Consider the following 25,024-nt stretch of genomic DNA (forward strand, 5'->3'; position numbering starts at 1 on the left):
GCATTCCCTTGTGCTAGAGGACCTGGCAGACCCACATGGGATCGGATGTGTGTTATGTACATAGGGCAAAGCCTGTTCCTGATCAAATCTTGCACCTGGAGAAACAATGAGGTTAGTTCTGTATCATCAGGTATAAATTCAGCAGTTTCAATATGTAAAATAACTCTTTCTGCGTATTGTGAATCAGTAACTATATTAATAGGTTCTTTAAAATCCCTTAGCACCATAAGAATGGCATATAATTCTGCCTTCTGGACAGAATCATAAGGACTTTGTTCCACCTTACCCAAGTCTTCTGATTTGTAACCTGCCTTCCCTGATTTATTGGCATCAGTATAGAATGTACGGGCTCCAGTTATTGGAGCATCACGGACGATTCGAGGAAGGATCCAAGAAGTTCTCTTTATGAAGTTAAGCCTCTTGCTTTTTGGATAGTTGTTATTAATGTCTCCCAAAAAATTAGCACAAGCTCTTTGCCATGGTTCATTATCTTCCCATAATTTCTTTAGTTCATCAGCAGTGAAAGGCACTATAATTTCTGCTGGGTCTATACCTGCTAGTTGACGAAGTCTCATCTTGCCTTTGATAATTAACTCAGAGACTTTTTCCACATAAGTTTTCAGTTTCTTACTTGATTTATGTGGTATAAAGATCCACTGCAAGATAATATCATCTCTCTGCATTAAAATTCCTGTAGGGGAAATTTTTGATGGTAGTATGATGAGAATATAATCGAGCTCTGGATTCACCCTGTCCACATGTGCCTGTTGTAATTTTTCCTCAATCATCGTCAGTTCCTTTTCTGTTTCAGCTGTTCATTCTCTGGGACTGTTTAAATCTTTGTCACCATCCAAGGTTTTGTTCAAATGAATTATTAGATCAGGTATTATCTCAATAGCTGGTCATAGACTGGAAATGTCCCCTAACAGTCTTTGAAAGTCATTAAGAGTCCGTAGGTGATCTCTCCGAATTTGTGCCTTTTGTGTCTTAATTTTTTACAAACCTATTTTATAACCTAAATAATTAACAGAATCTGCCTTCTGAATCTTTTCAGGAGCAATTTGTAATCCCCATTTATGTAAAAGTATTTTTATTTCTTCAAACAGTCTGTTCAAGGTATCCATGTTTGAATCGGATAACAAAATGTCGTCCATATAATGATATACTATCGATTTTGGAAATTTCTTGCGTATTATTTGCAATGGTTGATTCACAAAATATTGGCACAGGTAGGGGCTATTTATCATACCCTGGGGGAGGACGGCCCAGTGGTACCTCCTCGAAGGTTGAGAATTGTTATAAGTAGGCACTGTGAAGGCAAATTTTTCTCTATCTTCTTTTTGTAAAGGTATAGTGAAAAAACAATCCTTTAAATCAATAACTATGAGAGGCCATCCTTTTGGCAATAAAGAGGGCAAAGGAATTCCAGATTGCAAAGGGCCCATAGGTTGAATAACCTTGTTGATGGCCCTGAGATCTGTCACCATTCTCCATTTACCTGATTTTTTCTTAACCACAAATACAGGAGAATTCCAAGGGCTGGTAGATTCTTCTATATGTCCAGCATCTAATTGCTCTTGTACAAACTGTTCTAAAGCCTGTAACTTTTCCTCAGCTGAAGGCCATTGCTTTGTCCATTTGGTTTCTCAGTCAACCATTTTAAAGGCAAGGCTGTTGGTGTCTCTGAAAGGACACCAATTGCTTGTTCTTGTACAGCCTGAATGGCTGGTTTTCTCCGTTTGTAATATCTTTTAATATTGTTCTCAGAAATATAGGCTCTAGAAGTAACAGGAATGTTAATTTGGGTATTCCATTGTTGTAATAGGTCACTACCCCATAAATTCATTGAAATATTGGCTACATATGGCCTTAATTTTCCTATTTGTCCCTCTGGTCCTATACATTCAACCCATCTCGTGCTCTGCCTTACTCGAGATAGGGTTCCAATTCCCAGGAGCTGAACATTTACATTCTGAAGAGGCCAATACAGAGGCCAAGATTCTGGGGTAATGATACTCACATCAGCACCTGTGTCCAGCAGGCCAGTAATAAAAATGCCATTTACACACTCTCAGCTTTGGTCTTTGATCATTTATAGAAGTTTGTCAAAACACACGGAACTCATCTTTCTGATCATTATTGCTTGTAACAGTAGGCATGGGGCTTCCTATTTGTCCTGATGAGTCACGTTCTCTGCAGTAACTGGAAATGAATGAACCAAGTTTGCCATGGGGGCCTGTAAGGCCACCACCTCTCATGTTTCCCATCTGTAACAGGTTGCCTTGTCTATCTCTTGTAGACCTGCACTCATTCGTCCAATGTCTGCCTTTTCCACATCTTCTACATAAACCTGAAGGCTGAGTCCTCCTATTTCTGTTATTTCTAGAAGATGCATTCTTATTATTTCTGAAAATCTGTTGTCTACAATTCCTTTTCATATGACCCATTTTGACACAATTAAAACATTTGGTATTCTGATGTCTCCTTTTACCATTGGAAATTGCTTCTTCTACCCATGCTTCAGTGCCATAATCAAATGTATCAACATTCAGTGTATGCAAGACCCATTCTTCCAAGGGTGCTGATCTGGGCTTTAAAGGCCCCCAAATCCTTTTGCATTCCACATTTGCATTTTCATAAGCCAAAGACTCAATCATTATACGTCTTGCTTCTGGGTCAGATATCCCTATTTGTATAACCTTAGTTAATCTTTGTAAAAAGTCACTAAAGGTTTCTCTCTGACCCCGTTTAACTCTGACAAATTATTCTATTCTCTGTCCTGGGTCTTGTACCCTGTCCCAAGCCCTTAAGGCTGCTGTAGTACACATGGAGAGTGTGTTTTCATCCAAATTAGGCCCTCTCCTAGAATTTGATCTAGGGAAATCTCAATTCCCTTTGCTTTTTCCTGCTGTTCTAAAAGTCTAGCCTCTTGCCTGAATAGGCATTTCCATTTCAATTACGGTCCACTCTCAAGGACAGCAGAGCTCAGTTGTAACCTGTCAGAGGGTGTGACTTTATTTGTTTTGGCCCAAGATCTTAGCATCTCTTTAACAAAAGAGGCATTCATCCCAAAAGTCATTACAGCCTGTTTAATTTCTTTGAGATCATTCATACGGACAGGTTCCCATGTATCTTCCTTGATGACCCTAGGGTTTCTGGAACCAACCACTTTCTCTGTTGTTACTACTGGAAAGGCAGGTAGAACTGTAGGTAGAGCTTTGTGGGAATTGTCCCGGAGAGATTTACCCACAGATGTAGTTAAAATTTGCCTTTCTACCTCTTGCTCTTCTTCCTCAGAATTTAGAAATTCCTCAATCTTTTCAATTCTATTCACCATTGCCTTCTGTAATGTCTGAATCTCCTGTCCAAAATTATGTTCTAAAGCCTTCATTGAGGATTCTAAAGTATGAAGTTTGTCCATTAGAGATAACATCTCATCTTTGGACATAATTTTTATAGCATAAAACGTGCCTTCTTGTATTGACAATCTTTCCGCCAATCTGTCATAAGCTTTAGACAAAATCCGATTGTCACATTCAGCAGTTTTATTCTCTCAGTTAATGTTTCAGTTCCTACTGAAAGGGACTGAAGCTTACGATCCAAATCAGCTGTTCCCTCTTCCATAGTAATGAATTTCTCCTTAACATCAGCCTGTACCTCTTCTAAATTTTGTTCAGTTTGTCGAGTTGTGTTAAACAAAGATCTGTTCTCTGCCTGGAGAACTTCAAACTGATTTTTGAGAAGACTGTTGTCATTCTCAATTGTTTTTAAGCGTTCAACCTCGTCTTGTAAAGACTTTATCATATTTCTATTATCAAACCATATAGTACCAAGGAAAATTACGAATCCCAGAAAGATCCATATCTGTGGGCTGACAGACACTTCTTGTAAAATCTCCCACATGATACAATTGAAAAGGCTGTTAAAGTTTTCAGACATTTTTCTTATTTATAAAGAAAATTATTTACCTGTAATGACGTTTTTCTGCCAGTGGTGGCGAAAGAAATGCACCTGAGTCCACGTGGTCTAAGTCAGAGCCGGTCTGAAACAATTAACTCAAATCAAAAATTATTGTACTGCCTGACAAGGCAAGGGGTCACTTTGTCTGCTGCTTTGGCAGCTTTTGCTTCAAAACCGGAGGTGCTTCCATTAATTCAGGCAGTGTGGCTTTGGAAGGCAAGCAGGGAGTTGTTAACTGCTCTGTGGGGGTCGCTGCTCTGTGACTGTATCGTGGCCTGGAGTGGGGGAAGGGAAAGCGAGCAGAGAGCACGCTGTGAAAGCTAGCAGGCTATGCTCGGCCAATCGCACTTTCTGAGCTCTGGTAACTAACTTGCTCGGAAAGGCTGGGAAAGATAGAGATTGTGCCCCCCCTGTGCCAGGGCGGGTGCAAAATAGCCTGACATTGGACGCCAAATGTAACGACATAAACGAATTCAGACAGATTATAAAAATATATACAGCTTTAATAGGGAAATAGACTTACAGGACCACAGGTTCCCGCAGAGAACAGGAAAAGCAGAGAAATGGGGCTGCTGGGATCACACCTGGCAGATTTATCAGTAAACATTAGCCCAAGGGTGGGGCTATATCCCTACACTTTTTATTTATTCATTTATTTATTTACTTATTTATTATTAAAAACTTCCACCTCCTCCCCTCCTCCCATTTCTGTTGTACTCCCTCTACTCCCACTCCCGGTCCAGGGTTTCATGACCTGTGTAAAGATAAGAACATACTTTTTTCAGCACCTTATGGAACCTTATCTAAAATTTACACACACTTGGTCATAAATAAAATCTCAACAGATACAAAAAATTTTAATAACCCTTTGCATTATATGGAACCAGTACGGGTTAAAGTTAGATTTCACCTGCAACACAAACCAAAAAAAAAAAAAAATGAAAAAAACTCATGGAAACACTCTCAACTGAATCACTACTGGGTCAAGGAAAAAATAAAGAAAGAAATTGAAGACTTCCTAGCATTCAATGAAAATAAATCCACAACATGCACAAACTAATGGGACACTAGGAAAGTATAAACTAAGAGGAAAGTTCATAGCACTAAGTGTCTACAGAAAGAATTTGGAAAACCCAGTGCTGTGGTGAAGATTCTACTACAGGGAGATGATGAACTGAGTGCTTTGGCAAGCTGGGAAAACACATGTTACACAGTAAAAAGAGTTATTGTTTGCATGTGATGAAGAACTTCCCAGAATCAGAATCTCAGTGAAGATCCTGTGAGAGTTCATTGAATGCATCTGTGAAAATGAAGTCACATTTGAATTTTGAGATGAAAGGATGTTGAGATTCCCAAGCTGTGAGATATATGCCATGGAAAGCTGCATACAGGGAGTGGAACTAGCAAAAGAGAGGTGTGTATAAAATTTTACAGGATAGAACTATGTAAGCTGAGCTTAGTTTATGGTCACCCAGCCTTGGAATAGGAAATGATGCAGACCGACATTTACCGAGGCAGGACTAGGCCAGCAACCTGGGTCTGAGCAGACGTGAGGCAGCAAACTCCACAGAAGGAGGTACAGGGAAGCAACCACTGAGAAGATGAACCAGAGCCAGAGATAACTGAACTCATTATTAGCTCTAGTAGCAAGGGAATTAATTACTTTGCCATATTATTGGCCATTAATATGTTTTAAAGACATTTATTTTATTGCATGGTGTGAGAACCATAGAGAAAAACAATACATCTGTCATCTGTATATACCCAAAACTAAACAAATATCCTTTGACTAATAAGAGCTTGTACATGACAACACCATTCAGATAATTGTGACTAAGATACTTTCATACGAAAATGTTTTCTTACATTTGGGACATTATTAAGTGGGTGCTGTACATAAAAATATTGAATGCAGCTTTTTTTTCCTACACACGTGCCCCCACCCCCACCCCCAAGCCTGCCTTGTCTGCAAGGTCCTTTGCTGTGGAACAGCTTCCTGCCTTTTCACTAAGGCTACCAACTCAGAGCAGTGAGTGCTGGACTAGACGGTAGGCCTCAAGGTCCCCGCCAGGGAACGCGGGCCCCTGCTGCTGGGGCTGCAGTGTCTGCTGTGCTCTCCTGGACCTGCTCTGCCTGCCTCCTACTTTCCTGGGTCCCTGGCTCATTGGGGCTACCAGGAGTCCCTGTGTAGGTGCTGAGAAGTTCCATCTGGACGGGTGAGTGTGTGCTATCCTGGGGCGGACAGTCCCGGTAGAGAGCACAACCCCCCCTACACTAAGGCTACCCAACTACAGCAGTGAGTGCCTGCCTAGCGGGCAGGCCTCAGCAACCCCCGAAAGGGAGCGTAGGCACCTCCAGCTTGTACTGCAGTGTTGCCTGTTTTCTACTCGACCCCGCCCTACCCCTTGCATTCGCCCTTCTTTCCGTGGGTCATTGGAATACCAGGCGTCCCTGTGTTGGGGTTGAGGAGTTCATCTGGAAGGGAACGGTTCCTGCCCCTACACTGAGGAGATACACACAGAGAGTCAGTCACAGCAAAGACTGGTCCAAGACACCAGGCCTCTCCTGGCTCCATTTGAAGGAAGAGATGGGCAGGTGCCAACACAAGAATTCCCCCAACCACTTGAAAGGCAACGTGACATCACCAGAACCCAGGAATCCCGAAATAAGAAGAATTGTACACCCTAATCCAGAAGAATTAGAAGAATTTGACTCAAAAGTGAATAATATGAAAATAATAGAGGACCTTAAACAGGAGGTGAAAAACTGCCATAATCAATTAGAGATTACAAACAAAAAGGTAGAGGAAATGAATAAATCTCTCAAAGATACGCAAGAAAACCAAGAGAAACTAGAAAAAGTAATCAAACAGGTAAGGGAAGCGGTTCAAGACTTGAAGAATGAAGTGGAAGTAATAAAGAAAACACAAACCGAGGGAAGGATGGAGATGGAAAATTTGGATAAACAAACAGGAACTACAAAGACAAGTACCACCAACAGATTAGAAGAGATAGAAGAAAGAATCTCAGACACTGAAGATACCATAGAGAAAATAAACACTCTGATCAAAGAAAACAGCATAACCAACAAATTCCCATCACAAAACATTCAGGAAATCTGGGACACAATAAAAAGACCAAACCTAAGAATAATAGGGATAGAAGAAGGAGAAGAAGTACAGCTCAATGGTCCAGAAAATATATTTAATAAAATTATAGAAGAAAACTTTCCCAAACTTAAAAAAGATATTCCTTTGAAGGTCCAAGAAGCATACAGAACACCAAATCGACTGGATCAAAAAAAAAATCTCCTCGTCATATAATAATCAAAACAAAAAACATACAGAATAAAGAAAGAATATTAAGAGCTGCAAAGGAAAAAGGTCAAGTTACCTATAAAGGTAAACCTATCAGACTTACACCTGATTTCTCTATGGAAACCATGAAAGCCAGAAGGTCCTGGATAGATGTACTGAAGAAACTAAGAGACCATGGAAGCAAGACCAGACTACTATACCCAGCCAAGCTTTCGTTCACTTTAAATGGAGAAAACAAAATTTTCCAGGATAAAAACAAATTTAAACAATACGTAGCCACAAATCCAGCCTTACAGAAAGTAATAGAAGGAAAATCACAAACCAAGGATTCCAACAATGCCCACAATAACTCAGACATCTAATGACCCTTCACCAGCACAACTTGAAGAAGGGAAACACACAAACTCTACTACCAAAAGAAAGAAAGAAAGAAAGGATAAATGACTGGAGTTAACAAACACTGGTCATTAATATCACTTAATATCAATGGACTCAACTAACCTATAAAGAGGCACAGGCTAAGAGATTGGATACGAAAACAGGATCCAATATTCTGCTGCTTACAAGAAACACACCTCAACCACAAAGACAGACATCTCCTCAGAGTAAAGGGCTGGGAAAAGGTTTATCAAGCAAATGGACCTAAGAAACAAGCAGGTGTGGCCATACTAATTTCTAAGAAAGTTGACTTCAAACTAAAATCAATCAAAAGAGATGGAGAGGGATATTTTTTACTCATAACAGGAACAATTCACCAGGATGAAGTCTCAATCCTGAATATATATGCCCCTAATATAAAAGCACCCACTTATGTAAAAGAAAGGTTACTAAAACTCAAGGCAGTCATCAAAGCACACACACTAATAGTAGGAGACTTCAACACTCCTCTCTCACCAATGGACAGGTCAATCAGACAGAAACCTAACAGAGAAATAAGAGGATTAAGGGAGGTAATGAATCAAATGGACTTAACAGACATCTATAGAACATTCCCCTCAAATAAGAAAGAATATACCTTCTTCTCTGCAGCTCTTGGAACCTTCTCGAAAATAGACCACATACTTGGTAACAAAGCAAACTTACACAGCTACAAAAAAATATTGGTAACCACCTGTGTCTTATCAGATCACCATGGATTAAAGTTAGAATTCAACAACAATGCTATCCCCAGAAAGCCTATGAACTCATGGAAACTGGACAGTCAACTACTGAACCACACCTGGATCAAGGAAGAAATAAAGAAAGAAATTAAAGTCTTTCTTGAATTCAATAAAAACGAAGACTCAACATACTCAAACCTATGGGACACTATGAAAGCAGTGCTAAGAGGAAAGTTCATAGCTTTAAGTTCCGACTTAAAGAAAACGGAGAAAGCACACATTGGAGACTATATAGCCCACCTGAAAGCTTTAGAAAAAAAAGAAGCAGACTCACCTAGGAGAAGTAGAAGACTGGAAATAATCAAATTGAGGGCTGAAATCAACAAAATAGAAACACAGAAAACAATCCAAAGAATCAATGAAACAAAAAGCTGGTTCTTGGAGAAAATCAATAGGATTGATAAACTCCTATCCAAACTAATCAAACGGAGGAGAGAGAATACGCAAATTAACAAAATCAGAAACGAAAAGGGAGACATAACCACAGACACAGAGGAAATTCAGAGAATCATTAGATCTTACTACAAAAACCTGTATGCCACAAAATTGGAAAATGTAAAAGAAATGGACACTTTTTTAGATAAGTACCATATACCAAAGTTAAACCAGGACCAGGTGAACAATCTAAATAGACCTGTTAGTCACGAAGAATTAGAAGTTGTTATAAAAAACCTCCCCACCAAAAAAAAGCCCAGGTCCAGATGGCTTCAATGCAGAATTCTACCAGAACTTCCAAGAAGACCTAATAACTATACTCCTTAATGTATTCCACAATATAGAAACAGAGAAGTCATTGCCAAATTCCTTTTATGAAGCTGCAGTTACTCTGATACCAAAACCACACAAAGACACAACCAAGAAAGAGAACTACAGGCCAATTTCACTCATGAACATCGACGCTAAAATACTGGCAAACCATATCCAAGAACACATTAGAAAAATTATCCATTATAATCAAGTAGGCTTCATCCCAGAGATGCAGGGCTGGTTCAACATACAAAAATCTATCAATGTAATCCATCATATAAATAAACTGAAAGAAAAAAACCATATGATCATTTCATTAGATGCTGAAAAAGCATTTGACAAAATTCAACATCCCTTTATGATGAAGGTCTTAGAGAGATTAGGAATACAAGTGTCGTACCTAAGTATAATAAAAGCTTTTTATAGCAAGCCATCAGCTAACATCAAATTAAATGGAGAGAAACTCAAAGCTATTCCACTAAAATCAGGAACACGAGTAGGTTGTCCACTCTCTCCATACCTCTTTAATATAGTGCTTGAAATTCTAGCAATAGCAATAACAAAACATAAAGGGATCAAAGGGATTCAAATTGGAAAGGAAGAAGTTTAACTTTCATATTTGCAGATGATATGATAGTGTACATAAGAGACCCCAAAAACTCCAGCAAAGAACTCCTCAGCTGATAAACACCTTTAGTAGCTTTGCAGGATACAAGATCAATTCCAAAAAATCAGTTGCCTTCCTATACACAAAGGATAAGGAAGCAGAGATGAAAATCAGAGAAGCATCACCCTTCATGATAGCCACAAATAGCATAAAATATCTTGGGGTAACTCTAACCAAGGAAGTGAAGGATCTATTTGACAAGAACTTTAAGTCTATGAAGAAAGAAATTGAGGAGGATACCAGAAAATGGAAGGATCTCCCTTGCTCTTGGATTGGGAGGATCAACATAGTAAAAATGGCAATTCTACCAAGGGAAATTCATAGATTCAATGCAATCCCCATTAAAATCCCATCAAAATTCTTCACAGATCAAAAGAAGGATAATAATCAACTTTATATGGAGAAACAAAAAACCCAGGATAGCCAAAACAATCTTATATAATAAAGGATCGTCTGGAGGCATTACCATCCCTGACCTCAAACTCTATTACAGAGCCTCAGTATTGAAAACAGCTTGGTATTGGCATAAAAACAGAGAAGTCGATCAATGGAACTGAGTAGAAGACACTGATTTTAACCCACAAACATATGAACACCTAATTTTTTATAAAGGAGATAAAAGTATTCAATGGAAAAAAGAGAGCATCTTCAACAAATGGTGCTGGCAGAACTGGTTGTCAATGTGTAGAAGAATGAAAATAGATCCATATCTATCACCATGCACAAAACTCAAGTCCAAATGGATTAAAGACCTCAATATTAGTCTGAACACACTGAACCTGATAGAAGAAAAAGTGGGAAGTACTCTACAACATATGGGTACAGGAGATCACTTCCTATGTTTATCCCCAGCAGCACAGACATTAAGGACAACATTGAATAAATGGGACCTCCTGAAACTGAGTAGCTTCTGTAAAGCAAAGGACACTGTCACTAAGACAAAAAGGCAACCCACTGACTGGGAGAAGATCGTCACCAACCGTGCAACAGACAAAGGTCTGATCTCCAAAATATATAAAGAACTCAAGAAACTAGACTTTAAAATGCTAATTAACCCAATAAAAAAATGGGGCACTGAACTGAACAGAGAATTCTCAACAGAAGAAGTTCAAATGGCCAAAAGACACTTAAGGCCATGCTCAACCTCCTTAGCGATAAGGGAAATGCAAATTAAAACAACTATGAGATACCATCTTACATCTGTCAGAATGGCTAAAATCAAAAACACCAATGATAGCCTTTGCTGGAGAGGTTGTGGAGAAAGGGGCACACTCGTTCATTGCTGGTGGGAATACAGACTTGTGCAACCACTTTGGAAATCAGTGTAGCAATTTCTCAGGAAATTTGGGATCAACCTACCCCAAGATCCAGTAATATCACTATTGGGAATATACCCAAGAGATGCCCCATCATATGACAAAAGTATCTGTTCAACTATGTTCAGAGCAGCATTGTTTGTAATAGCCAAAACCTGGAAACAAGCTAGATGCCCTTCAGTGGAGGAATGGATGAAGAAAGTGTGGAATATATACATATTAGAGTACTAGTCAGCGGTAAAAAACAATGACTTCTCGAATTTTGCATGCAAATGGATGGAAATAGAAAACACTATCCTGAGTGAGGTATCCCAGACTCAAAAAGAGGAACATGGAATGTACTCACTCATAATCGGTTTCTAGCCATAAATAAAGGACATTGAGCATATAATTTGTGATCCTAGAGAAGCTAAATAAGAAAGTGAACCCAAAGAAAATCCTATAGTCATTCGCCTGGAGAGGGGAAGTAGACAATATTGCAGGGCAAAAACTGGGAACTTGAGGGTGAGGTGACATGGGGCAAAGGGGAAATGGGATGAGAAACATGAGAAGGGGAGAATGGGAGGAGCTCGGGGGATTGTGATGGTTGGGATATAGGAAGGGTGGATATGGGAGCAGCGAAGTATATATCCTTACTAAGGGAGCCATCTTCGGGTTGGCAAGAGACTTGACTCTAGAGGGGTTCACAGGTGTCCAGGGAGATGTCCCCAGCTGGTACCTTGGGCAACTGAGAAGAGGGAACCTGAAATGACCCTATCCTATACTGATGAATATCTTACATATCACCTTAGAACCTTCATCTGGCGATGGATCGAGGTAGAGACAGAGACTCAATTTGGAGCAACGGTCTGAGCTCTTAAGGTCCAAATGAGGAGCAGAAGGAGGGAGAACATGAGCAAGGAAATCAGGACCACGAGGGATGCACCCACCCACTGTGACAGTGGATCTGATTTATTGGGAGCCCACCAAGGCCAGCTCGTCTGGGACTGAATAAGCATGGGTTGAAACTGGACTCTCTGAGCATGGCGGACAATGAAGGCTGATGAGAAGCCCAGGACAATGGCACTAGGTTTCGATCCTAATACATGAACTGGCTTTGTGGAAGCTTAGCCTGTTTAGACGCCCACCTTCCTGGACATAGACAGAAGACCTTCGTCTTCCCGCAGGGCAGAGAATTTGGACTGCTCTTCAGTATCAAGAGGGAGGGGGAATGGTGTGGGGGGTGGAGAAGAGGAGTGGGTATAGGGGGAGGGGAGTGGGGGGAGGGGGCAATATTTGGGATGAGGGGAGGGAAATGGGAAACGGGGAGCAGGTGGAAATATTAATTAAAAAATAATTAAAAAATTGAATGCAGGATTCCTTATCTGTTGTATATTGTGTGTCAGTACTTATCAATATTTCCCTAGAGTTCAAATCACATTGATCCTTTGTAATGAGGGTCTCTGTATATTACTTAAAGTCTTCTGTCTCATATTTAACTGTGTCTGATTTAACTGTACAAGTAATTATTCCTGTTTTCATTAACCAGACAGAGAACTTGCAATTGGTTCCTAACACCCAACAAAGAGAATTCTGTAGTGAGGGGCTGTTAGAAGGACCTCCCACACCAGAGTTCAGTGGATCTGATGTCCTATTCTGATTCTCATTGATTCTTAAACATACATGGTGCCAATAAATGTCTGTAGGGACACATACACACATGCAGTTAGATTAAACAATCACTAGGAAAGATCTTGTTTAGAATTCTCTCACACTGCAGTTTGATTATCAAAACTGTTTCTTTGAGAAATTGACGTATGTCATGAATTTTTAGTGAGTCAAAGTTGTATGTCATAGCAAACAGTGTGACTTAAAGGGACATTGATATTGATCATATTCCAATAAATCTAACTTAGGAAAGTAATATATTCAATCTGTGCCAAAGATTTTAGACCCTTTGATCATCCCTGTGTATGTGAGAAAGGAAGATCAAAATCAAGGTTTTATCTTGGCAGCAAATACTCACTTGTCTCATTAGGAACTTCATTTTCTGGGCAGGGACTGCAATCAAAACAGCAGGCTGCCATTCCCTGCTGCCTGAACTTTCTGAATTCAGGACCACAATCAGCACTGCACACAGATGGCGGCATCTGAGGAAAATTAGACAAACTTGCTCTCGGGAGCCTTGCCTATTCATTCCATAGCTACTTTAAATTGCCTCAATAAAGTATCACTAAGTTTAGTTTATATACACCAAGAGTGACCATATTTCACTTAGCATATTATAGAATGGCAATTTATGTAAATGTATAGAAAAAATTTAACATAAAATTGGTAGTGTCACATTGCTGGAAATTTAGGAAGAAGAATGACTTGTTCACTCTGGACAAATAAACATGAGAGAGCATGCACAGTTGTTTTTCTACTTAATTTTTGCAACGTGACACCAAGTACATTAAAAAGTTAGAAGGGACAAAAACCAAAAAATTCTTTTCATTAGATTAACATGTCATCATAACTGCAAAACATTTTACTCGTTGGTATTTTGTAGAAGGAGCTGTGGGCTGTTTTCCTGCCGCCAGCTCCCAGCTGCCTGGATAGCTTATGCCCTGAAATAACAACACACAAGTTGTATTATTTTAAACACTGCTTGGCCCATTATATCTAGCCTCTTGTTTGCTAACTCTCACATCTTGACTAACCCATATCTAATAATCTGTGTAGCACCAGGAGATGGTGGCTTACCTGGAAGATTCTAGCATAAGTCCATCTTGGACTGGAGATTCATTGTGTCTGACCCAGAGAGGAGAGGCATGGAAATTGGCTAACTTCTTCCCAGCATTCTATTCTGTCTACTCCACCCACCTAAGGGCTGGCCTATCAAATGGGCCAAGGCAGTTTCTTTATTAACCAATGACCTTCCTCCATCAGTAGTTGATGTAGGAGAGCTCAGTCCACTTTGGGCAGTGCTGTCCCCTAGGCAGGCTGTATGAGAAATCAAGCAGAAGAAGCCAGTAAACAGTGTTCCTTCAGGGTCTATGCTTTAGTTGCAGTCTTCAGATTCCTGCTTTGTCTTCCCTCAACTATATCCCGAGAGTCAAACCAAACCTCCCTTCTCATTTTGCTCATGGTCTGTTTAATTACAGCAATAACATAGCAAGCTAGGACCAATGGAGAAATCTAAAACAGGGAAAGACTCCTCAAATCTGAGATAGCACACAAAAACTCCACTAAAATCACCCTGCAAAGTATGACAGAGTGTAAATAGACAGAAGAATAGGTAGAGCCTGGTGCATTTCTAGTGATGAAGTGCTGAGCTGATGTGCACTGAGCTGGAAGGTGGAGTGTTTCCTGATAATAAAGTGCCTGACACAGACTACAGACATGGCAGAACCTGGATAAAAGTTAAATAACTTGAGGTTAATTGAAAGATTTCTTAAAGTTTGAAATAAAATATCTTCATATCATCAAAAACCTAGAGATACAGGTCTATATGCTGCTTTGGAAAGCTGCTAATAATGCAGGTTCACATTGCATGCTCTGTTCAGTGCTGAGATCAGTGATGAAACATCAGAGTCTCCTATGCTCACACTCTTTCATATTCTCCACAATATAATTAGGGACAAATATTCCTTTGTTTTCTTCCCCATTGAATGCGGGTTTCACAGTGTAGTGGTCTTAGACCTTACTCCTTCTATAGACTAGGCTGACTTAGATTCCACAAGGATATGCCTCCTCTCCCTCCAGAATTCTAGGGTTAAACATGTATGCTATCAGTGGACATATTTCTTCCCTTCTTTTCTGTTTTTCATGGTAGCAATTTCTTTTTGTACTTGCTAAGATGTTAAGGACTATTTTGAATGAGAGTGAAGAAGATGTATTTACTTCTCTAATTTTTGTCCATGTCTTTTGAGGTTTGTTCTCTAAATGCAACCCTAGCTGGCTTGGACTTGCTATGTAGGCCAGACTTGCCATTAAAAGACAGGACTTTGACTGTCTCTGCCTCCCAAGAGTTTAGATTAAGATATGTGCCATAAAATAGAAATGGCCTCACTTAGGATTTTAAAGGAAATTCTTGAGTGTCTCTTCACGTAGGATAATGTTGTCAAATGATTTTCCATGGAAAACATTTTTAAAGTGATCAGACTGTTAAATATTAATTAATGAAAAGAAAACCTGATTTTGTCAAGATGTGATCTTTCTTTTGTGCTGTTTTTTTTTAAATTTTAACACGTAATGAATGCTGCAATTGTTATGCGTACCTTCTGCACATATTTGGATGATCCTCTAGTTCTATCCATGAGTCTATTTATGTGCCACATTTACATAACTGGTCTGCATATGTTGAAGGCAACTTGTATCTCTGAAATGCAGTCATCTTTACCAATGGGGCAGATATTTCTGTTTTGTTGTTGAGGTTTGTTTTTTCGTTTTGTTTTTTGCAGAGTAAGGTTGAATATTTATTTGGTGGGTTATGGAAGGGAAAAGGACAAAAAGGGAAAAGAGCAGAGAGAGGGGGGGGGAATAGGGAGAGGGAGAAACAGAAGCTGCCTTTTTGGGAGAGAGATGGAAAGGCATGTTGTTAAGTTTTATTACTCAGGTTTAGTTGAGAAATTTTAGATCTATGTACATCAAAATGTTTAGTCTCTAATTTTCTTTATTATGTGACATGTTCCTCAAATTTCTCCCACCTCATATTTGTAGAAGTAGTCTCTTCATGTTTGTAAGTTAGTTTTGGTTTTGGAAGCAAAATGACTGCTGATTTTACAGCCAATCTTGATGTTTGTGTATTTTGACTAGAGAATGTCCCACTGCATTCTGGAAAATCAGTTTTACATTTTTTTTGGATATACTCTTGATGCTTTTGGTGTATCCTTCTTCTTTTGTGGTAATAGGTTAAAATTTTGATACTTGAACTTTATCTTCTTGGTCTCACATATATTTTATTTTTTTATTTTTATCTTCATCATAGTTTCAGATTTCTATTTTCAGCCTGGTCTTCAAGTCTTGCCACCCTGTCTTCATCTTGAAGTATTCTGTTAGTGAGAATTTTCACTGATATATTTAAGTGATTTCACTTATTTTTCCTATATATATTTTAATTTAAATTTTTGTCATTATTTTTCACATTTTGGGATGTATTTGTCACATGCTCACACAGTTCCATATTGTGTGCAAGTTTCTGTGAACTCCTTGCTTTGTTCTGGAGGTTGTTTGACTCAAAGTCATCTTTGAATTCTTTGTTCAGTACATCGTGAACACACTCTTGTTTAAACCTCTGACTCTAACATTTGGAGTTGTGCTGCTTGGATGTCTTCATATTTTTCTTCTCTTGTTTGTGCATTGAAATTTGCATATCTTGGATTATAGCCATGGTTGAATTTTTCGTAATCTTCTGGATTCCTGCAACAGATGTTTTAATAACGCTCAAGCAAGTCTATCTCACAACACATGTAAAATTTTGTTGCGCTCTCTGAATGGACATGTAGTTTGGTAGTTAAACTTTCAGATCAAATATCCTTTTCCCTGAGAATAAGTCTCCCCGTCACTCTGAGCAGGGATATTAACTGTAAATTTCATACAACCTGGGAATCCTAATATATAATTTCAGATCAAGCTTGAAGTCTCTCTTGAAGTTAACTCCTTTAAAATTCTAGCCACTTTGTAGGTTGGGAGTTTGAATTAGATACCTTAAATACACCTTCATAAGAACTCTTATGTATAACATACATAAAACCCATAATGGGATATATCATTTATAAATTTTCATAAGCAAATATCTTTACTACCAATACCTCCACCCAAAGAGATAAAGCAAATAGATACACACTTGTTTGTTAGGGGTGAACTATGAAAGAATTAATGGGATCAAGCAATGTTCCTCTAGTGAGAAATTTCTTTTACAGTACAAGCTTCAGGGATAGAGAAATGGCTCAGCTGTCAATAACAATTGCTCTTCATGAACAGATGCAAGATTCATTTATAGTTCACCCTGTGTGGAACCAAGTTGTCTCCGGTTTCGTGGAAATCCAAATCATTGTTCTGACATGTATATCTAACACACATTCCAGTACTGCACAGAAACATGCTGAAAAACACTCGGACCAACAGAAAAAAAAAGACAGAAAGATAAAACAAGATTACAATTCACAAGGTCTCTAAATGGGTCAAAAAATGTTTTGTCTATGTATGGCTAAATATATTGGCAATTTGGAACCTGTTGGCAAAAATACTGAAAGCAAATAATATAATAAAAATGAATGATTGGGGCTGGAGAGATGGCTCAGTGGTTAAGTGCACTGGCTGTTCTTGCAGAAGACCTGAATTCAATTCCCAGCAACCACATGGTGGCTCACAACCATCCATAATGAGATCTGGTGCCCTCTTCTGCCCTGCGGGTATACATGCAGACAAAACACTGTGTTCATAATAAAAGAATTAATCTTAAAAAAAAACAGTTAAAAATAAAAACAACCCACATATGCTTTAAAAAATATAAATGATTGGCATATGTTTATTTAACTCCTCCCTTACAGTTAGCCTCAGCCTTTCAGCATCTGAGTCAGAGGTGCTGCAAAAAAGAGGAAAACCACTGTGTAGTAATTAGAAAGGGACCAACAGAATATTTCTCTATTGCAGGAAATAAGATTAAATACTGGAGCCGGGCGGTGGTGGCTCACACCTTTAATGCCAGCAATTGGGAGGCAGAGGCAGGAGGATCTTTTTGAGTGCGAGGCCAGCCTGGCCTACAAGAGCTAGTTCCAGGACAGGAACCAAAACTACACAGAAACCCTGTCTCGATAATAAAAAATAATTTAAAAAAAGATTAAATACTGGTAACCCCTAGTTTTCTATTTATTTTCAAAGCTAGAAACATATTCTGGTATGATAAAGTCACAGTATGTATGTATGAAATCCTGAAACAATCCATATGATGTCACATCAAAAATGTGAAAAGAAGAAACATTTTGTAGGAGGCTTGAAAATTGCTCCTAAAATGACAATCTATCTTTATTAAGTTACATGGAAGCACAAGTGGACCCACGTGACAGTGTTACTGCTGTGTAATGTAAATCAGTACATTAGGTCAGACCTACCTGTCTACTTCCTATGGCCCACTCTATAACATCTTCATATAAATGGAGCTGCTGACCATGTAGAAAATATGGGCTAAACATTCCTATCTTTGCCTTCAGTCCAAGACCATTTGGGAAATTCCAAATCTGGAAAATGTCATACTCTGGCTGCAATTTTTCTTTCAGGTTCATATTCACTGTGTCCCCAACTGGATTAGTGAAGTGGGTCTTCCTAAGTAAAGAGTTCAGCTGAAAGACAGGCAGTATTCTTTAGTGAATGTACCCTTTCTTGAAGTCAGAAAATATATTCTGATTTCATCTTAAATACAACTTTCTTGAATGGGCCCATGTGAGAAATCTCAATGAAAGCAAGTAGATAAATGGAAATAAAATAACAGTCCTAAAATTTATATTTTTCAGAGGAACTAGCAAACATAAGCACAGACATACATGAAGACACTGATTGTAAGTATTAAATATTCATAAACACATACAAACAAACTCATATTCATACATAGATACATACATAATACAAGCACATACTATTTACACATACATACACCTGAACCCAAGAAAGGATATGAACATACAGATACACAGAGACAGACTTATGCACTCAGATATAGACAAAGAGAAACCCACAAAATTATACACAAGATCATACACATGCTCACAAATTCAAGGATAAATATGCACAAGGAGACATACACAGATATAAACAGATATAAATGCAGGGAGAAATTGACACAAATTTATCCTCAAATGCAAAGACAGACAGATACACATACAGAGGAACAGAAACACAGATATATGTATGTACAACACATTCACCAAAACTTGCCCATAACCAGTAACACAAGTATGCACAAGTGCAAGCACAACCAAAAAAACAGACAAATCACACACCTGGGCACATGTAGACACATGCACTCACAAATACACATAGGGAGAAACACACAGAAACACACCCATAGAGAAAGACATTGACACGAGACCAACTTATTCTTACTTATACACATAGGTAGATATGCAGATAGATAGAAACACATATTTAACATCTAAACAGATATACCCAAAAGCACAGAGAAACACATAAATATCCACCATACACAATAGGAGCCATCCATTCACACACACGTGAGTTTTCCAGAGGCCAGAGTTGGGGCAGAATCATTTTAGAACACCTGTGCAAACCATCCCCTACACTGATTGCCACATATTTGACAATTAAGGAACAAAAGTTCATCTTTTTATCATGGAGAGGATTAATGAAGAAGACTCCTATGTTTCCAGTATTACAGCAGAGGTGATAATGTTCAAGTGCTCTATAACAGAATCACTGGTTTTCATTGAGAAATTGTGTCTCCCACCCCACAAAGTTTGTATTTGAGATTTTTCAAACCTCTAAATTTACTTCCTCAAGAGGAAAAATGTTCAAAAATCTTTCTATTTGGGGAAATATAGACTAACCCACTAGAATGGTATAGTTGAGACTCTAATAAAGACCAATATAGAAAGCAATCAATATCATCAAATAGAAATATCACCATCAAGCAGTTAAAATCGTGTTCTTCCTGATTGCCCATTGGCTGAAGAAGTACCTCATGGTAGACATGGGCCAAAGTATACACATCATTGTATATGTCATAAAGGTCATCATTAAAAGCCATGTTGAATGTCTGTGCAATGAGCCATTCCAATGAGCTGTTGGATGAGCAGTTCCTCAGTGTCTTACACATAGAAGCCGAGACTCCACAGTTAAAGTTCACCCACTCCAGCCTTGCCAGGTATTCATCTGAGTATGTGAGAGGGTTCACTGTCATAATAGAATCTCTAAAACCAGAAATCTTGGCATGGTGGTGTGCAAATGCCAGAATCCCATGAAACAATACAGGCAAGAAGTCGCTTTTACTTATAGTGACATCGAACTGTGAGGTGGTGATCCAGATTCTCTGTATACCTTGGGATGTCCACATTTTAAAGCTGACAGCTAGAGTACCGTCTGTGTCACCATAAATGAAAACAACATTTGAGGATCATGTCAAGATTTCGTTATAGTACACTTCAGCTCTTGACATGTACAAATGCATGTTGAGTGGAATCATGTTTACAAAGGCAAAGCAGAGTGTATTTTTTCCATCTCTGTTCTCAAATATGAGAAACATTGGATACTCTGATCATTGTCTGAGATGGCCAGGTCAACTCAGTTCCAGCTGAAATGAAGTATGAGGGAGACCATGGCCAGGGGTAGAGATGTGTCCTCGGGGGCCATTTGATACAGAAAAGGAAATTGTTCATGATCACTCAGGATAGGATGGAAGGGTCCAAAGGTAAGCTGAAGGATCGAGGAAACAGAGCAGCATGAGGGGCTAAGAACTTGTTAAACACACTTTTCTTCCAAGAGTTCTAAAACACCCTGTTACCTGTAGTTCTTCCCTCATCTCTATTTCAAAAAGGTAAATACAGAAGTCCCCTAAAGTCTCTGAATACACCCATGGACTAAACAGTTTGAAATAAGTGTAGGCCAGTTTCTTCTTCACACTTTTCTTAGCACTTGAGAATGGCACCAATTTCTTGCAAACCCAAGACCACACAAAACCTTACCTGCTCAGGCATGAGGAGGTCCATGGCTTTCCCATGCAAAGAAGATACTAACCAGTTCGGTCCTGAAAGCATAACTATACATGTCTTCCATTCTATACATCAATAATTAGGAAAAATACCATGAATCTCGAGATCAGTGAGAGAATGAGAATATTGAAGGCAAATGTGTAATTGTGGCACAGTCTTACACTGTCTTGACATAGTAAGAAATTGGAAAGACATATTTGGTAAAAGATCAGGGTCCCTGTTGACTTCATCCAAGGAAAACATGAAGGCCAATAGAAACTGATAGTTTTCCTTTGGTGATCTGTAAAATGATACGCTGTTTAATAGGACAAAGACCTACGGAAAATCATGTCCCATGAATACAAAGATATCTGTAATGAATGGTGTTCCCAACCACGCCCAATGTTTAAAATGAATCTTCTGTGTTGTGATGTTCAGATGACATAGGAAGCTGGAAGCTTGAAAAAACTTTAAAATTTCATGAGAGTGCATCTCCAATAAAGAAAATGTGCCATGGTCATCTTTCACAGAGAACTTGGTTCATCTCTGGTTTTTGAGTAAAGAAAAGGCAACAGGTTTTGACCAAAGAGTAAACCTGGTCATGATTTCATTCTTAAATTATTTAACAATAAATTACACGTGATGTGTGTTCTATTGAATTTACTGTATTTTCTGTGAAATTAACTGAATTGGGTAAGGCAGTCAAAATGTCTGATGAGTCTAAAGTAGCATGGGCAAAATTTGGCTCTTCGGTTACAATTATTTATAATCAGTGGGCAATATACTTAACATATCCCATCCTATCCATCTTCATCTTTTTCTTTTTTGTTTCTTGTTTATCTTTTTCAGACATAAAATCTTTTTTAAGATATATTTTTAAATGTATTCAAATACCAGAGATGTATTTTGTAAAGATGTATGTCTGTATGTATCTGTGTATATGGACAGTATTAATGCACATTTAGGCCATAAATAATGAATGTATTCCATGGTTTTGAATGATTCTTTGTTGTAGACTAGACTCGCCTCAAAGGCATGGGGCTATACCTGCTCCAGGTCCTGAGTGATGAAATTAAGGACATGTACTTCTTTTCCAATATTGTTCACCTATTTTATGTTTACACCAGTATGCCCTATATTCACTCTGGGTGTATCTGACCAACATGAATTTTCTTCTGGAAAATATCTTCCGAGATATCTTTCCAGTTACACTAACAATGCATCCTACTGGGATTTGTATGTGCCACTATTACATGTTTGCAAAATAGAAGGCGTTAGCTGTAAACTGTATGGAAAATATGTATGGAGTTTCATGTAATAAAAATAGGTAAATAATCAATTGGAGGAGAATGATACCAATTTGTGTTTCCATGTATGGGAGGAATAATAATTGCTGTTACTTCCTAACTCATTGCATATCATTTGACCATGAAATATTAAATATGCATTTTCATTTTGAGTTAATTACAGTTACTTTACCACTTAGAAATTGTACCACTGTGTTGTTTTTATGTGTGAAAATAGGTATTTATCTATATATTTTTAAAAGAAAATATTTACAATATTCTTTATTACCTCACAGAAAATATAACATTAAAAATTTCTGTAACTTGCAACAGGAATCTGAGATTAGAACTTGTGAAACTCAATCACTAAGTCCTGTAAACTAAGTATTAAGAAACATCTATGATTTGAGCCACTAAATTGATCTAGTGGATTAAAGTTCTGTGTTTGAAACCAGCTGTTAACAATTGATAAAATCAAAATATGTGTATTTCAAAAGTTGGTAAAATGGCCAGAATTAATTAATAAAATGCCTTAGAGAAAAAGAAGAGAGGTCAATGCAATATGAGGGTCAGAGAATAAACAGCTTAGATGTGGAAAGAAAAGACACATGCCTCTTAAATAATGGCAGAGGTGAACCTAGTAGGTATCTCCTCTATCACTGTCATATGGTAGTGACAATTATCAAATGGCACAGCTGTCACTAAAGCAAGTGACAGCAGAAGTGCGCAGTCACCACTATTAGTGTCAGTTTCACTTTTCAAAGAATGCAAACCTATCATTTACATTCTATGCATTCCTTCTATACTCTAATGTTTGAGTGAAGAAATGGACTTTGAAATTAAAGGCCAGTGGTTGTGCATGTATATATGTGAACTATGGAGGAACAGGAACTCATAGGAAGTTCAGAGTGGACTGGTTTCCTACTTCTGGTCTTGATGCATCTTTAAAAGTTTTAGTGTGGCCACATGCAGAGCATCTGACAAAGTAACTGAAAATCTATGTGAAGGCTCTTCACAGCTAGCAGTACCACATATGTTAGTTGTCCTAGGAATGAACATAGGACCTACATATTGATGGAATATCTGTCAGGTGACTGTATGGCCACTTATTTGTACCCACTTAGGTTGGCGTTCATGGAAATAGAATGGGGTTTTTTTAGATGCGACATCACCTGCTACTGTGCTGTGGAAACTGCAAAGAGGCAGGCTATATGTGATGGAAAAGGTATACAGTACTTATTCACACAGCACCCAGTCTGGAAATTTGGAGGGTGACTGAGAGAAAAATAGAACATTCTCTAGAAAAATTAAATGTAGAAAAAATAACATGTAGTTTCTAAAAGAATGTGGTGTTATGTATTTGGGTGCAGGTTGGGAGAAGAGGGCAGAAGATTCAAGGCATTGTTCAGATGTTCATCCTCTTGGGCCCTTATGGAATATCCATGATGATATTTACAGAGAAAATACATTGAATCTATAAATTGCCCTTGGTAGAATTGCCATTTTTACTATGTTGATTCTCCCAATCCAAGAGCAAGGGAGATCCTTCCATTTTCTGGTATCCTCTTCAATTTCTTTCTTCAATGCCTTAAAGTTTTTGTCAAATAGATCTTTCACTTCCTTGGTTAGAGTTACCCCAAGATATTTTATGCTGTTTGTGGCTATCGTGAAAGGTGATGTTTCTCTTATTTCTCTCTCTGCTTCCATATCCTTTGAAGGCACTTACTCTTCATGCAAATGGCCTTCCAAATTCTCAGCAGATTCTGTTCTATTTGTTGGGAGAATAATGAAGCTATAATATGTCAGTGAGTCTCCACCATTCTCTTCATTCTGCTTCATTCTCCAAAAGCACCTGGGATGAATGAGACTCGGCTCCTGAGGTAAAATGTTCTGGAACAAGAAGAACAAAACCAAAGTAACCATGTTTGTCTGCTCTAAGCCTGGACAGTTGAATTATGAACTTCCATGCAGATCAGCATATCCAGTCGGCACCTGGGTATCACCACCTGCTTTTCTTTCTGTGGCCATATGAGAAGCAACTTATGCATTCATGAATCCTTTCTTTTTTTTTGTGTGTGTAGTTGTTTTCTTATCCATTGGGAAAACTTTGACACTCTCTTCCCCGAGGCTCTGCATCTGATTTCCACAGTCCATGTGATGAAATTTGGCTTATAAATAGATACAATGACAGTTTTGCCAGTTTTATGACATCACTCATTTTGTGGAAATTATGCCGCTGGGAAGATGCTAATTTGAGAAAATTTGATCCCATGGCTGCCTTATCAATGTGTTTATGTTAACACCTTTAGACATGATGTCAGTGGATTTTGTTAGATGATCCACAGTAAGACATGCATCATCAGTTCAGTAGGACTGACAAAGTCAGAATTCATGGTTCTGCACTGGGAGTTGTTTCACCGAGTCCATGTCAGGGAAAAACAGCTCCATGTTTAGAGCAATTGAGAACCACACAGCACACACAGTGGGGACTATTCTACACAAGTGACAGGTCCAAAATATCTAACCAAAGCCTGTGCTTCCATTGTCTTGAAAACCATTAATCAGGCCAAACCGAGAAGTTTTCTGAATTCTTTTGCTCCAACACCACCCAGCTCATCTTAGAACCACAGTTCATTTCCATGTTGAATGCTAATTTTAAGTATTCAAAAGACTCAGAGAGAAAACCAGACCTTTGTGTCTCATTATTAATACTATACAAGTATTATCACTCTTCCTCCCAGCCAATTATTATTAATGAGAAGCGGAGTATTAGATTTCTAAACATGATCTCCCTCCCTGGTCCTCCATTCAAGCAGATCAATACTGTGTTTTGACCCATTTCTTCTGGTTTATCTCTGATTTCCTAAATTACTTTACTCATTTTATAATCCAGTAGAGACTGTAAAG

General features: G+C 38.5%; 1 pseudogene; it reads right to left on the reverse strand.

Moving 5' to 3' along the window:
- LOC130863117 (vomeronasal type-2 receptor 116-like) overlaps nucleotides 1-23,956 on the reverse strand; it is a 63,518-nt pseudogene extending 39,562 nt beyond the window's left edge.
- Between the last annotated feature and the right edge of the window lie 1,068 nt (nucleotides 23,957-25,024).

The sequence above is a fragment of the Chionomys nivalis genome, chromosome 20, assembly GCF_950005125.1.
Source record: "Chionomys nivalis chromosome 20, mChiNiv1.1, whole genome shotgun sequence".
NCBI lineage: Eukaryota > Metazoa > Chordata > Mammalia > Rodentia > Cricetidae > Chionomys > Chionomys nivalis.